The sequence below is a fragment of the Marmota monax genome, unplaced genomic scaffold, assembly GCF_021218885.2.
Source record: "Marmota monax isolate L192 unplaced genomic scaffold, Marmota_monax_Labrador192_F-V1.1 WCK01_AAM20220418_F8-fsc00458, whole genome shotgun sequence".
In the NCBI taxonomy this organism is placed as follows: Eukaryota; Metazoa; Chordata; class Mammalia; order Rodentia; family Sciuridae; genus Marmota; species Marmota monax.
Window position 1 is genome coordinate 280288 of NW_026695113.1, and position 15675 is coordinate 295962.

The window sequence follows — 15675 nt, forward strand, 5'->3', positions numbered from 1 at the left end:
AGGGTCAAGTTGTGGGGTAGGGTTTGTGGTAGGTTAAGGTTTAAAGTTAGGGCTCAAATTAGCATTAGGGTTAGGGTTAGGGTTATGGTACTGGATAGAGTTAGAAATCAGTTTAGGTCTAGGGTTATGGTTATGAATAGTGCTAGGTTTGGGGTTAAGTTAGTGCTAGGGTTAGGGTTATGGCTAATGTAAGTACTAAGGTTATGAGTACTGCTAATTTTACTGTTTTAGGGCTGGGTTTACTGTTAGGTTTAGGTTTAGGGTTAGGGTGATGTTTAGACCTCAGGTTAGAGTTATGGTCAGAGTAAGGGTCAGGGTTAATTTTAGGGTTTGGCTTAAAACTCGAATTAGTGCTGGGTTTAGGGCTAGGTGTAGGGTTAGGGCTTGGTTTAGGTTAAGGGCTAGGGTTAGAGCTTTGACTCAGTTTGGTTTTAGGGCTAGGGTAAGAGTTAGTGAAATTTTTAGGGTTGTGTTAGGGTTAGGGCTAGTCTTAGATTTAGGCTCAGGCTTCAGTTTAGGGTTAAATTTAGAGTTAAGTATTTTTCTAAGGTTACTGCTCGGGCTAAGGATACGACAAGGGTTGGGACTAGGATTTGGGATAGGGTTAGTTTTATGGTAAGGGATAGGATTAGAATGAGTGATAGGGTCAGTGTGAGAGTTAGAGTTATTCTTAGGGCCAGAGTTAGGGATAGGGTTAGGGCTAAGTCTAAATTATGGCTAGGGTTAGTGTTAAGGCTAGGATTGGAGCTAGTTTTAGAATTAGCATCAGGTTTAGGGCTAGTTTTAGGCTTACACATCGAGTTTGGGTTAGATTTTAAAGTTATATTTCAATCTAGTGTTAAAGCTAGGGCTAAGGATAAGGCAATTGTGACAAAAAGGGTTAGGGTTAGAGTTAGGGTTACTTTTAGGGTAAGGGATGTGCTTTTAGCTAGGTTTAGGGCTATGGCAATGGTTAGTATTAGGGTTTTGGCTAAGTTAGTGTTAGTGTTATGATTAAGGCTAGGTTTATGGCTTGGATGAGGTTTAGGGTTTCTGTTAGGGATAGGGATAGTATTAGGGGTAGGGCTAATGTCGGGTCTAGGGTTATAGTTAGGGCTAGATTTAGTGTTCGGTTTATGGCTTGGTCCAGTGTAAGGATTAGGTTTAGAGTAAGATTCAGGTTTATATCTAGGGTTATTTTTAGAGTCAGGGTCAGGATTAGGGTTTGGGTTAAGTTAGAGTTTATGTTTAGAGTAATGACAGAGTTAGTTTTAGGGTTTAGGTTTGGTTTAGTTTAATGGATAGGTTTAGGGTTAGGCCTAAGGTTAGCTTAAGGGTTAGGGTTATGGTTAGGGTAATGGATAGGTTTAGACCTAAGGTTAGGGATAGGGTTGTGTATGGAATTAGGTTATTTTGGGGTTTGGGTTAGGTTTAAGTTTAGGGTTAAAGCTAGGTTTAGGACTCAGTTTAAGCTAGGTTTTAGGTTAGGTTAGGCCTAGGGTTAAGGCTACCATGAATGTATGAAGTAGGGTTCTGATTAGTGCTATTTGTAGAATTAGGGTTAAGGCTAGGTCTAGTGTTAGATTGAGGTTTACGGTGATGATGATGTTTAGAGCCAGGGTTAGTGTTAGGGTAAGAGTTAGGGTCAGGGTTAGTTTTGGGGTTAGGGTTAGGACTAAAATTAGGGATATTGTTAGGGCTAGGTGTAGAGTTAGGGTTTGGTTTAGGTTAAGGGTTAGGGTTACAGCTATGGCTCAGTTTTGTTTTAGGGCTAAGGCTAGTGTTAGGGCTAATTTTAGTATTAGCATTAGCATTAGGTCTAGTGTTAGGTTTAGGCTTATGCTTAGGGTTAGGGTTACATTTAGAGGTAGTGTTAGATCTAGGGTTATGGCCAGGGCTATGAATAGAGCTAGGGTTAGACCAAGAGTTAGGGCTAGGAATAGGGGTCTGGTAAGGGATAGGGTTAGAACTAGAGTTAGGGTTAAGGTGAGATTTAGAGTTAGTCTTTGGGCTAGGGTTGGGGTTAGGATTAGGGATAGGGCTAAATTAGGGCTAAGATTAAGGCTAGGATTAGTGTTAGGGTCAGGCCTAGGGTTTTGGTTAGGGATAAAATTAAGGCTATGTTTAGGGCTAGGATAAGGGTAAGAGTTAGGGTTAGGGCTAGGATTATGACTACGGTTAATATCACATCTAGGGTTAAGGTTAGGAATAGTTTTAGGGTTAGGTTTATGACTAGGTATAGTGTAAAGGTCAGGTTTATAGCTGGGGAATTATTAGGGTCACAGTCAGGGTTTGCTTTAGGTTTGAGGTTAGGTTTAGGGCTCAAATTAACATTAGGGTTAGGGTTAGCATAATGATAGGATTAGGTTTAGAATAATTGATAGGTTTGGGGAAAGCAATAGGGTTTGGATTAAGCCTAGGGCTAGCATTATGGTAAGGGTTATGTTTAGGGTAATGGATAGAGTTAGAGTCAGGGTTAGGGATAGGGTTATGGTTAGGATTAGGTCTTGTGTTAGGGTTAAGTTGAGAGTTAGAACTAGTATTAGGTTTTAGGTGATGTTTAGCATAAAGGTTAGGTTCTGAGCTATGGCTAGGGCTAGGCTGAGAGTTAGGTTCAGAGTTAGGTCTAGGGATCGGATTATGATAAATTTGGGGTTAGGGTTGGGGTTAGGGTTAGACCTAGGCTTAGTGTTAGGGTCAGAATAAGGGTCAGGGTTAGGGTTAGGGTTTGAGATAGTGTTAGAGCTAAAATTAAGGCTAGGGTTAGGAGTATTAATAGGGTTAGAGTGTCAGTCTAAGGACTAGGGATAGGTCTAGGGTTACTCTTAGGTTTAGGGTTTCACGTAGTGTAAAGGATTGATTTACATTTACGATTAGGGCTATGCTTAGGGTTAGAATTACAGTTAAAACTAGGTTTAGGGCTCGGTTTAGGGCTAGTTTTTGTATTAGGTTTAGGGCTAGTATTACAGTAACAGCTAAAATAAGAACTAGGTTACTATTAGGGTTAGTTTTAGGGTTAGGGGTAGGGGTAGTTTGAGTGTTAGGGTTAGGTTTAATGTTAGGGTGATATGTATACCTATGGTTCTTGTTAGGATAGGAGTCAGGGTGAGAGTTAGTTTTAGGGTTAGCATTAAGACTCTAATTAGGGCTATTGTTAATGTTAGTGTTTGGTTTGAGTTTAGGGCGGTGTTTAGAGCTAGGGCGAGTTTTAGGATATGAGTCAAGGTCAGGAATACTTTTAAGGTGAGGCTTAGGAGTCAAATTAGGGCTAGGTTTAGGTCTAGGTGAAGTGTTAGTGTTTGATTTAAGTTAAGGTTTAGGGTTAGGGCTATTTCTCGGTTTTGGTTTACTGCTAGGATTAGGGTTAGGGCTAGTTTTACAATAATCATAAGGGTTAGGGCTAGTGTTAGTGTTAGGCTTAAGCTTAGGTTTAAGTTTAGATTTATAGTTAGGGTTAGGGCTGGGACTAACTTTAAGGCAAGTGTAAGGGCTAGTGTTAGGTTTACAGTAGCGGATAGGGATAGAACTAGGGATAGGGATAGGGCTAGGGCAAGAGTTTGAGTTAGTCTCAGGGCTAGGGTTAGGATAGGGTTAGAGATAGAGCTAAATTAGGGCTAGGTTTTGGGTTTAGCTTAAGCCTAGGGTTAGGGTTAGGGTTAGGTTTAAATTTAGGGTAAGGGATGATATTATAGGTAGGTTTAGAGGTAGGGTGAGGGTTAGATTTAGGGTTAGGTGTAGGGTTAGAGTTAGGGTTATAATTAAGGCTAGGTTTAGGGCTAAGTGTGTTTTTAGGTTTAGGACTAGGATTAGGGCTAGGGCAAAATTCATGTCCAGAATTATGGTTAAAGATAGTTTTAGGGTTAGGTTTATGGCTATGTCTAGGCTAAGGGTTAGGTGTTGGGTCATGGTCAAGTTTAGAGCTAGGGGTATTATTAGGGTCAAGGTCGGAGTTAGTGTTTTGGATAGGTTAAGGTTTCACGTTTGGGCTTGAATTAGTTTTAGAATTAGTGTTAGGGTAATGATAGGGTTAGGTTCAGGATTCAGGTTAGGTTTAGGGTAATGGAAAAGTTAGGATTCAGGTTAGGGTTAGGTTTATGCCTAGGATTATCATTATGGTTAGGGTTATGGTTATGTTAATGGATAGATTTAGAGATAAGTTTAAGGCTAAAGTTATGGTTACAATTAGGGCTAGTGTTAGGGTTATGTTAGGTTTAAAGCTAGGGTTAGGGCTTGGATTAGGGCTAGGTTGTGGGTTATGTTAGGGCTAGGGTTAGGGTTACAGCTAATGCAAGTACTAGGTTTACAATTAGGGCTAGTTTAGATTTTTAGTGCTAGGTTTAGTGGTACGGTTAGGTTTACTGTTAGGGTGATGTTTTGAGCTAGAAGTGTTAGGGTCAGTGTCAGGTTCAGGGTTAGTTTTAGGTTTCTGCTTCCAACTCGAATTAGGGCTAGGATAAGGTCTAAGTGTAAGGTTAGGTTTTGGTTTAGGTTAATGGTTAGGGTTAGAGCTATGGCTTGGTTTGTTTTAGGGATAGGGCTATCGTTTGGGCTTGTTTTAGGATTAGTGTTATTGTTTGGGCTAGTGTTAGGTTAGGCTTAGGCTTCCGGTTAGGGCTAGATTTAGAGTTATGTTTTGCCTAAGGTTAGGGCTAAGGATAAGGATAGGGAAAGGGTTAGCACTAGGGTTAGGACTAGGGTTATGGTTACGGTAAAGGATACAGTTAGAATGAGTGATAGGGCTAGTGTGAGAGTTAGAATCAGTCTTAGGGCTAGGGTTAGTGTTAGGTTTAAGGATATGGCTAAATTATGGCTAGGGTTATGTTAGGGCCAGGGTTAAGGCTTGTTTTAGGATGAGGCTTAGGCATCGAGTTAGGGTTAGACTTAGAGTTAGGTTTCAATCTAGGATTAGTGCTAGGGCTAAGGATAAGGCAAGGGTTACCACTAGGGTTAGGGTTAGTGTGGTTATGATTAAGGTTATGTTTAGGGCTACGATGAGGACTAGGATTTGTTTTAAGGTTAAGGATAGTATTAGGGCTATGGCTAATTTCAGTACTAGGGTTACAGTTAGAGATAGATTTAGTGTTAGGTTTATGACTTGGTCCAGTGTAATGGTTAGGTTTTTTATTAGGGTCCAGTTTAGATGTAGGGTGGAATCAGCATCAGGATTAGGGTTTGGGTTAAGTTAGTGTTTAGGTGCAGGGCTCAAATTAGTGTTAGATTTATGGTTAGGGTAATGACAGGGTTATATTTAGGGTTTAGGTTTGCTTGTGTGTAATTTATAGGGTTAGGGTTATACATAGGGTTAGCTTAAGGGTTAGGGTTATTGTTAGGGTAATGGATAGGGTTAGCCCTAAGGTTAGGGCTAGGGTTATTATAGGATTAGGGCTAGTGTTTGGGTTAGGGTTATGTTTAAGTTAGGGTTAAAGCTAGGTTTAGGACTCAGATTAAGGCTAGATTTGGGGTTAGATTAGGGCTAGGGTTAAGGCTACCTCTACTGTATCAAGTAGGTTGATGATTACAGCCAGTTATAGGGTTAGACTTAGGTCTAGGTCTGGTGTTAAGGTTAGGTTTATGGTGATGATGATGTTTAGAGCCAGGGTAAGTGTTAGGGTCAGAGTCAGGGTCAGGGTTAGTTTTTGGGTTAGAGTTAGATTATAATTAGGGATAGATTAGGGTTAGGTGTACAGTTAGGGTTTGGTTTAGGTTAAGGGTTAAGGTTAGGGCTGTGACTCGGTTTTGTTTTAGAGCTAGGGGTAGGGTTAGGGCTAGATTTAAGATTAGTCTTAGGGTTAGTCAAGATGGCCCCTGGCAATTTGACAAGAGGAGTGGTTTGAGAAGTAATGCCAGAGAGCCATTAAGATGATAGAGATTCCTTAATGACTGCCTGCTGTGTCTAGATTTTGTCAATTAAGTTAAGCTGTGTGTAATTCATATGATGAGGATTCCTTAATGACCAATTGATGTATCTGGATGTTAATTGAAACAAGCTGTGTATAATCAGTTAAGTGTATATATACCTCTACTGTCCTACAATAAAGCGGCTTCTGCTCCTGCTGTATCAACCTTCACAAGTTGTTCATCAAACCCTAGTTAGTTTGCCCAGTCAGACTGTGGCAACTCTAACCCTAAAACTAGTCATAACCATATCCCTAGCTCTTACATTACCCATAGCCCTAATGATAGCCATAAACCTCACACAAACCTATCCCTTATTGTAACCATAACCATAAGCCTAGTCCTAACCCTAACCCTAACCCTCGCCCTAACCCTAATTCTAGCTCAAACTCTAACCTTAATCTAAACATAACCCTAACCCTAACCCTAACTTTAGCCTTGACTCTAACCCTAAAACCCACGCTAGTCCTAATCATAACTCAAATGCTAACACTTACCCCGAACCTAACCCTGACACAAACCCTAGGCCTAACCCTAACCCTAGTCCTAATTCTAACCTTAACCCTAGCCCTAAACTTACCTCTAACCCTATCCATTACCCTAAAGATAAGCCTAACCCACATGCTAACCCCAGGCCTAATGCTAACACTATTGCTAACACTAACCCTATTCAGTACTCTAAACCTAACATGAACCCTGAACCTAACCCTATCAATTACCCTAGCCCTAACCCTATCCCTAATGCTAATTCAAGCCTTAACCCTAAATTTTAACCTAAACCAAACCCTACTCGAATGCTGACCATAATAATACACCTAGCTTTAAACCTGACCCTTATCCTAAACCTAACCCTTACACTAGACCTAGCCATAACCTAACCCTAAAATTAACCATAACCATGAACCCAGACCTGACATTAGCCCCAGCCCTAATCCTAGCCCTAACCCTAACACAAACACTAGTCCTCATCTTAGGCCTATACCTAGCTTTAATCCTAAACTTAGCCCTAGCCCTAATCCTAACCCTAAACCTAGCCCTCAACCTAGCTCTAACTCTATCACTTATCCTAAGCCTAACCATATCCATAATGCTAACCTTAGTCCTAATCCTAATCCATAGCCTAATCCAAACCCTAACCCTATTACTAGTCGTAACCCTAGCCCTCATTCTAGCTCTAACCCTAACTAAAATCCTTACCCTAACAAAAACCCTGAGTCTAAACCTGATCCTAACCCCAAACCAAACCCTAAAACTAGCCCTACCAGTAAATTTATACTTAAACCTAACCCTAGCAGAAGCCCTAGACCTAAGCCTAATCCTAAATATAGCCATAATTCTAGACTTAGACCTAAAAAAAATCCTGAGCCCTAGCCCTAACAAAACCCTTAACCAAAAGCAAACACTAACCCTATCCCTAGTCCTAACCTAGTTCTAATTCTGGCTTTCACCATAAACCTAACCCTAACCTAAACACTGACCCTAACATACTAAACCTAGCTCTAAACCTGAAGCTAATCCAAAACTTAAACCTAACACTAGACATAGCCATAACCCTAACCCTAAAACTAGCTCTAATCATAACCCTAGATCTTACATTACACATAGTCTTAACCCTGGGCTTAAACCTAACACCAAACCTAGCCCTAATTCAAGGCCTAAACCTACCCTAAGCATAACCATAATCCTAAATGTAGCCCTAATCCTAACCCTCGCCTTAGATGTGTAGTGTTAGGGTTAGGTTTAGGTTTATTGTTAGGGTTAGGGTGAGTTTTAACATTAGGGTTATGGTTATGGTTACAGATAGTGTTACGGTTATTGTAAGGGTTAGGGTTTGGGTTAGGTTTAGGGTTAGGATTAGTGTTAGGTTAGTGTTAAAGTTACGGTTAGGGTTAGTGTTCAGGTAGGTTTAATATTAAGGTTATGTTTAGTGTTAGAAATAGGGTTAGGGTTAGGGTTACGTTAGGGTTAGGATTAGGGTTAGGGTTCATGTGAGGGTTAAGGTTAGGGATAATGTTAGGTTTAAGTTAGGGTTAGAGTTACTATTAGATTTAGGATTAGGATGGGGTTTGGGTTAAGGTAAGGGTTATTGTTAGCTTTAGGGTTAATGTTAGGCTTAGGTAAGGATTAAGGTTAGGGTTAGGGTTAGGGTTGTATTTGGGATTAGGGTTAGGTTTAGGGTTAGATTTAGGGTTAATTTTAGGTTTAGGGTTAGGGTTAGGGTTAGTGATAGAGTTAGTTCAGGTTTAGGGTTAGGGTTAGTGTTAGGATTAGGGTTAGGGTTAGGGTTAATATTATGGTTTGGATTAGGTTTAGGTTTAGGGTTAGTGTTAGTGTTAGGGTTATGGTTATGATTAGGGTTACATTAGAGTTAGGGTTAGGATGAGGGTTAGTTTTAGTGTTCGGATTAGTGTTAGTGTTAGGATTGGAGTTATTGATTGGGTTAGGGTTAGGGTTAGTGTTACATTTAGGGTTAGTGTTTGGGTTATGGTTTTGGTTCATCTTAGGGTTAGGGTTAGTGTTAGTTTTAGGGTTAGGGTTAGTGTCAGAGTTAGTTTTAAGGTTAGGTTTAGTGTTATTGTTATGGTAAGGGTTAGGGTTAAAGTTAGGGTTAGTGTTAGGTTCAGGAAAGGGTTTTGGGTAAATGTTAGTGTTAGGATTACATTTAGGGTTAGTGTTATGGTAAGGGTTAGGATTTGGGTTATGTTAAGTGTTAGGGTTAGTTTAAGAGTTAGATTTAGTGTTAGGGTTAGTGTTAGATTTAGAGTTAGGTTTAGGGTTAGGGTTAGTGTTAGGGTAAGGTTTAGGATTAGGTTTAGGGTAAGTGTTAGGGTTAGTTTAAGGGTTAGGTTTAGGGTTATGGTTAGGGTTAGTTTTAAAGTAAGTGTTAGGTTTAGAATTAGGGTTAAGGGTTGTGTTAGGGTTCAGTTTAGGTTTAGGGTTAATTTATGGATAGAATTAGGGTTAGGTTAGGGTTAGGGTAAGTGTTAGGTTTACGGTTAGGGTTACTGTTAGTGTTAGGTTTAGGTTTAAAATTAGGGTTAGGTTTAGGGTTACATTTAAGTTTAGGATCAGTGATAAGCTTAGGTATGGAGTTAGGGTTAGTGTTAGGGTTGGGTTATGGTTAGGTTAGGGTTAGTGTTAGGGTTAGGGTTAGGGTTACTTAACGGTTATGATTAGGTTAAGTTTAGAATTATGATTTGGGTTAGGGTTTGTCTTCAGTTTATGGTTACTGTTAGGGTTAGGGTTAGGGTTAGTGTTAGGTTTAGTGTTATGGTTATGTTTAGGGTTTGTGTTAGGTTTAGTGTTAGGATAGGATTGGGATTACAGTTAGGATTAGCATTAGAATTAGGGTTAGAGTTAGGTTAGGATTAAGGATATGCTTAGGGTTGGTGTTATCGTTTGGGTTAGGTTTAGGTTTATAGTTAGGGTTGGGTTCAGTTTAGGTGTTCAGTTTAGTGTTAGGGTTAGTATTAGGGTTAGGTTTAGGGTTAGGGTTAGGGTTAACCTTAGGTTTATGGTTAGTGTTAGGGTTAGTGTTAAGTTTTGGGTTAGGGTTAGTGTTAGGTTTCGGTTATGTTTAGGGTTAGTGTTAGGGTTAGGTTTATGGTTAGGTTTAAGGTTACAGTAAGTGTTAGGTTAGGTTTAGAGGTAGGATTAGGGTTAGGGTTAGTGTTAGTATTAGGTTTGCATTAGGGTTAGAGTTAGGGTTATTGTTCAGGTTAGGGTTAGGGTTGGGTTACTGTTAGTGTTAGGGTTAGGGTTAGGGTATGTTTTAGGGTTAGTGTTAGGGTTAGGATTGAATTTGGGATTAATGTTGGGGTTAGGGTTAGGGTTAGGGTTAGGGTTAGCAATAGTGTTAGGGTTAGGGATAGGTTTACGTTTAGTGTAGGGTTAGTGTTAGGGTGAGGGTTAGTGTTCTGTGTAGGGTTAGGTTTACGGATAGGATTAGTGTTAGGGTTAGCCTTAGAATTAAGTTTAGATTTATTTTTAGGGTTAGCATTATGGTTATGTTTAGGGTTGGGTTTTTTTAATTCTTTTTTTTAGAGAGAGAATATTTTTTTAATATTTATTTTTTAGTTATCGGTGGACACAACATCTTTGTTTGTATGTGGTGCTGAGGATTGAACCCGGGTCGCACGCATGCCAGGCGCTACCGCTTGAGCTACATCCCCAGCCCCTAGGGTTGGTTTTAGTGATAGTGTTAGGATTAGGTTTAGTGTTAGGATTAGGGTTATGGTTAGGTTTAGGTTCAATGTTAGGGATAGTGTTATGGTTAGGGTTAGTATTAGTGTTCAAGTTAGGGTAAGATTTATGGTTTGGTTAAAATTAGTTTTAGGTTTAGTGTTAAGTTTAGAGTTAGTGTTAGGGTTTGTGTTAAGGTTAGTGTTAGGATTAGGATTAGTGTTAGGGTTTGTGTTAGGGTTAGGGTTATTTTTAGGTTTAGGGTTACAGTTAGGATTAGGGTTAGGTTTAGGGTTAGTGTTAGGGTTAGTGTTGTGGTTAGGATTAGGGTTAGGTTTAGCATTAGTGTTTGGGTTAAAGTTTGTATTAGGATTAGGTTTAGGGTTAGTGTTAGTTTTAGGATTACCTTTAGGATTAGAGTTAATGTTAGGATTAGTGTTAGTGTTAGGGTTTGCGTTAGGGTTAGTGTTAGGGTTAGTGTTACGGTTAGGGTTACAGTTAGTGTTAGGTTTTCTACTAGCATTAGAGTGAGGGTTAGTGATAATGTTAGGGTTAATGTTAGGTTTAGGGTTGGTGTTAGGGTTAGGGTTAAGATTCGTCATAGTGTTAGGGTTAGAGTTAGAGTTAGGATCAATGTTAGGGTTAATGTTAGGGTTAGTGTTAGCGTTAGGGTTAGGGCTAGGTTTAGGTAGAGTGTTAGGTTTAGAATTATGTTTAGGGTTAGTTTTAGAGTTAGTTTTAGATTTAGGATTAGTGTTATGGATATGGTTATTGTTAGGATTAGGGTTAGTGTTAGGGTGTGGGTTAGGTTTAGTGTTAGAGTACGGGATAGGGTTAATGTTAGTGTTAGCATTAAGGTGAGGGTTTGAGTTAGGGTTAGGTCTAGTGTACGGTTAGGATTAGGTTTTGAGTTAGGGTTGGTGTTAGTGTTAAATTTTATGTTAGAGTTAGTGTTAGGGGTAGTGTTAGGATTAGGTTTATGGTTATGGTTAGTGTTAGGGTTAGGGTTGGGGATAAATTTAGGGTTAGTGTTAGTATTAGGGTTAGGGTTATGTCTACGGTTAGGGTAAGTGTTAGGGTTATGGTTCATGTTAGGGTTAGGTTTAGTGTGAGTGTTAGGGTTAGCATTAGGTTAGGGTTGGTGTTAGTGTTTGGGTTTGGGTTAGGGTTAGGTTTAAGGATAGTGTTAGGATTAGTGATAGGTTTAGAGTTAGTGTTAGAGTTATGGTTATTGTTATGTTTAGGGTTAGAGTTAGGTTTATGGTTAGTGTTAGTGTTAGGTTTAGGGTTATGTTTAGTGTAAGCCTAAGGGTTAGGGTTCGAGTTAGGGTTAGAATTAGTGTTGGGGTTAGGGTTAAGATTTGTGTTAGCTTTAAAATTAGGGTTGGATTTAGAGTTAGGGTTAGTGATAGGTTTAGTGTTAGAGTTAGGGTTAGGGTTTTTTAGGGTTACGGTTAGGATTTAAGTTAAAGTTAGGGTTAAAATTAGTGTTAGGGTTACTGATAGGATTAGGGTTAGATTTAGGGTTTTGGTTAGGGTTAGGTTTAGTGTTAGTGTTAAGGTTAGGGTTAGTGTTAGTGTTTACTTTAGAATTAGTATTAGGGTTAGTTTTAGGGTTAGGGTTAGGGTTGGTTAGGGTTAGTGTTAGAGTTAGGGTTAGGGTTTGTGTTAGGGTTAGTGTTAGGGTTATGGTTAGGTTTAAAATCAGGGTTAGGGTTAGGGCTTTTGTTATATTTAGGGTTAGGGTTAAAGATAGGGTTAGTGTTACGGTTAGCTTTAGAGTTAGCTTTAGTTTAGAGTTACGCTTAGCATTAAGCTTAGGGTTAGGGTTAGTTTTAGGTTTAGTGTTATGGTTATGGTTTGTGTTTGTGTTAGGTTTATGTTTAGGTTTAGGATTAGCAATAGGTTTATTGTTAGGTTTAGGTTTTTGTTAGGGTTAGGGTTATGACTATGGTTAGTTTTAGGTTTAGAGTTAGGGTTACCATAATGGTTAGAGTTAGTGTTTGGGTTACATTTAGAATTTGATTTAGGGTTAGGGTTAGTGTTAGGGTTAGGGTTAGACTTAGGGTTAGGGTTAGGTTAGGGTTAGGGTTAGGGTAAGGGTTTGTGTTAGGGTTAGATTTAGGTTTTGTTTAGGGTTAGTGTTTTAGATGTGGGTTAGGTAAAGGTTTAGGTTAGATTTAGGGTTAGGGTTAGAATTACGGTTAGGGTTAGTGTTAGGGTTGTATTAGGGTTAGGGTTAGTGTTAGGGTTAGGGTTAGGTTTATTTTCAGGTTCAGGGTTAGGTTTAGGTTTAGTGTTAGGGTTAGCATTACAGTTAGGTGTAGGATTAGATTAGGGTTAAGGTAAGGGTTCGTGTTAGTGTTTGGTTTAGGGTTATGGATAGGGTTAGTTTAGTGTTAGGGTTATTGTTAGGATTAGGGATAGTGTTTGGTTAGCGTTAGGGTTAGGGTAAGTTTTAGGCTTAGGGATAGGGTTAGAGTTAGGTTTAGTATTAGGTTTTATTTTAGGATTAAAGTTAGTTTTAGGTTTAGCATTTAAGTTAAGTTTAGGTTTAGGGTTAGTTTTAGGGTTCTCTTAGGGTTAGGGTTAGTGTTAGGGTTAGGGTTACAGTTAGGATTAATGCAAGGGTTAGGTTTAGTGTTAGGGTTAGGGTTAGGATTATGGTGAGGGTTAGGGTTAGTGGTTGGGTTATGGTTACTGTATGTTAGGGTTAGGGTTAGGGTTAGTGTTAGTATTGGGGTTATGATTAGGATTAGGATTAGGTTTAAGGTAAGTGTTAGTGTTAGGTTTTGCATTAGGGTTAGTGTTCAGGTTAGCATTAGAATTAGGGTTAGGGTTAGCGTTAGGGTTAGAGTTAGCTTTAGTGTTAGGGTTTGAATTATTGTTCATTTTAGGGTTAGGGTTAGGATTAGGTTTAGTGTTAGTGTTAGGGTTACGATTATATTTCATTTTAGGATTAGGGTGAGGGTTAGTGTTAGGGTTAGTGTTAGATTTAGGGATAGGGTAAGTGTTAGTGTTAGAGATAGAGTTAGGGATAATGTTAGGTTTAGGGATATTTTTAAGGTTAGTGTTAGGATTAAGATTAGGGTTAGGGTTGGAGTTGATATTAGGTTTAGGGTTAGGGTTAGGGCTAGGCATATAGTTAGCTTTAGGGTTAGTGTTAGGGTTAAGGTTAAGTTTAGCATTAGGGTTAGTGTAAGGGTAAAGCTTAGTGTTAAGGTTAGGGTTAGTTTAAGAATTAGGGTTAGTGTTAGTGTAAGGGTAAAGGTTAGGGATAAGTTTAAGGTTAGTTTAAGAGTTAGGGTTAGTAAGATTTAGGTTTAAGGTTAGTGTTAAGATTAGTGTTAGGTGTAGGGTTAGGATTTGTGTTAGGTTTAGGGTTAGGTTAAGGGGTTGTGTTAGGGTTAGGTTTAGGTTTAGGGTTAGGGTTACGTACAGGATTAGGTTTAGATTTAAGGTTACACTTAGGTTTATGGTTTGTGTAAAGGTTAGCGTTAGGATTAGGTTTAGGGTTTGGGGTAGGTTTATGGTTAGGTTTTGGCATTGGGTTAGGATTAGGTTTAGGGTTAGCACTAGGGTTATGAATAGGATTAAGTTTAGATTTAGAGTTAGGTTTAGTGTTACATTCAGGGTTAGGTTTAGGTTTAGGGTTAGGTTTAGGGTTAGGGTTAGGGTTAGTGTTAGTGATATGTTTAGGTTTAGTGTTAGGGTTAGGTAAGAGTTAGGCTTAGGCTTAGGTTACATTTAGGTTATGGTTTGGGTTAGAGTTTTTTATTAAGGTTAGGGTTAGTGTTAGGGTTACTGTTGGGTTAGAGTTAGGGTTAGTGTTAGGTTTTGTGTTATATTTAGTGTTAGGGTTAGTGTTAGGTTTAGGACTATGGTTAGGATTAGTGATAGGTTTAGTGTTAGGTTGAGGGTTAGTGTTAGGTTTAGGGTTACGGCTAGTTTTAGATTTAGGGTAAGGGTTAGGGTTTGTGTTACTGATAGTTTTAGGGTTAGCTTTAGGCCTACGGTTAGGATTAGGCTTAGTGTTACATTTAGGGTTAGGGATTAGGTTAGTGTTAGGGTTAGGGTTAGATTTATTGTTATGGTTAGGGTTCGAGTTTGGGTTAGGGTTAGGGTTAGTGTTAGGGTTAGGTTTAGTGTTAGGGTTAGTATTAGGGTTAGGGTTGCATTAAGGGGTTTGGTTATTGTTAGGCTTAGGATTATTGTTAGGGATAAGGATTAGGTTACATTTAGTTTTAGGGTAAATGTTAAGGTAAAGGTTATACTTAGTGTTCAGGTTAGCATTAGTGTTAGAGTTAGGGTTAGTGTTAGGGTTAGCATTGGGGTAAATGTTAGGGTTAGTGTTAAGATTAGGGTTAGGGTTAGGGTTAGAGGTAGGGTTATTGTTAGGGTTAGGGTTAGGGTTAAGGTTAGTGTTTGTGTTAGGGTTAGGGTTATGGTTAGGTTAAGTGTTAAGGTTTGTGTTAGGTTTTTTTTAAGGTTAGGATAAGTGTTTGTGTTAGGGTAAAGTTTATGGTTTTGGTAAGGGTTAAGGTTAGGTTCAGTGTTAGAGTTAGGGTTAGGGTTAGGGTTAAGATTAGTGTTAAGGTTAGTGTTTACTTTATGTTTAGGGTTAAACTTAGTGTTACGTTTAGTTATATTAGGGTTTGAGTTAGTGTTACGATTAGGGCTACATTTAGGATTAGGGTTTGTGTTAGGGTTTCTGATAGGGTTAGAGTTTCGGTTATGGTTAGGATTCGGGTTAGGGTTAGGTTAGTGTTAGGGTTAGGGTTAGGGTTTGTTTTGGGGTTAGATTTAGGGTAAGGGTTAGGGTTAGGGTTAGAGTTAGTGTTAGGGTTAGGTTAGAGTTAGGGTAAAAGTTAGTTTTAGGGTTAGGGTTAAGATTAGGTTAAGATTAGGGTTAGGGTTAGGGTTAGTGTGAAGGTTTGTGTTAGATTTAGAGTTAGGTTTAGGGCGAGGGTGAGGGTTAGGGTTAGGGTTAGAGTTATTTTTATAGTTAGTTTTAGGGTTAGAGATATGTTTAGGGTTAGTCTCATGGTTTGGGTTAGGGTTAGCATTATTGTTAGAGTTAGGGATAGGGCTACAGTTAGGATTAGCGTTAAGTTTACATTTTGGGTAGGTGTTAGTGTTAGGTTTAGTGTTAGAGTTTGTGTTAGGATGATGGTTGTTGTTAGGTTTAGGGTTACACATAGGATGAGGGTTATGTTTAGGATTAGGTTTAGGTTTAGGGTTAGTGTTAATTTTAGGGTTAGGGTTAGGATTAGTGTTATTGTTAGGGTTAGGGTTAGGGTTAGCAATAGGGTTATTGATAGTTTTAGTGTTAGTGTTATGGTTAGAGTTAGGGTTAGTGTTCAGGTAAGGGTAGGGTTAGAGTTAGTGTATGGTAAGTGTTAGGAGTATGATTAGAAATAGGGTTAGAGTAAATGTAAAGTTTAGGTTTAGGATTAGGATTAGGGTGAGATTTAGAGTTAAATATATGATTAGGTTTACTTTTAGGGCTGTGGTAGCGTTGAGGTTAGCGTTTTTGTTAGGTTTAGGCTTAAGGTTAGAATTTGTGTTAGAGTTAAGAGTTAGGATTAGGGTTAGGTTAGGTTTAGTATTAGGGTTATG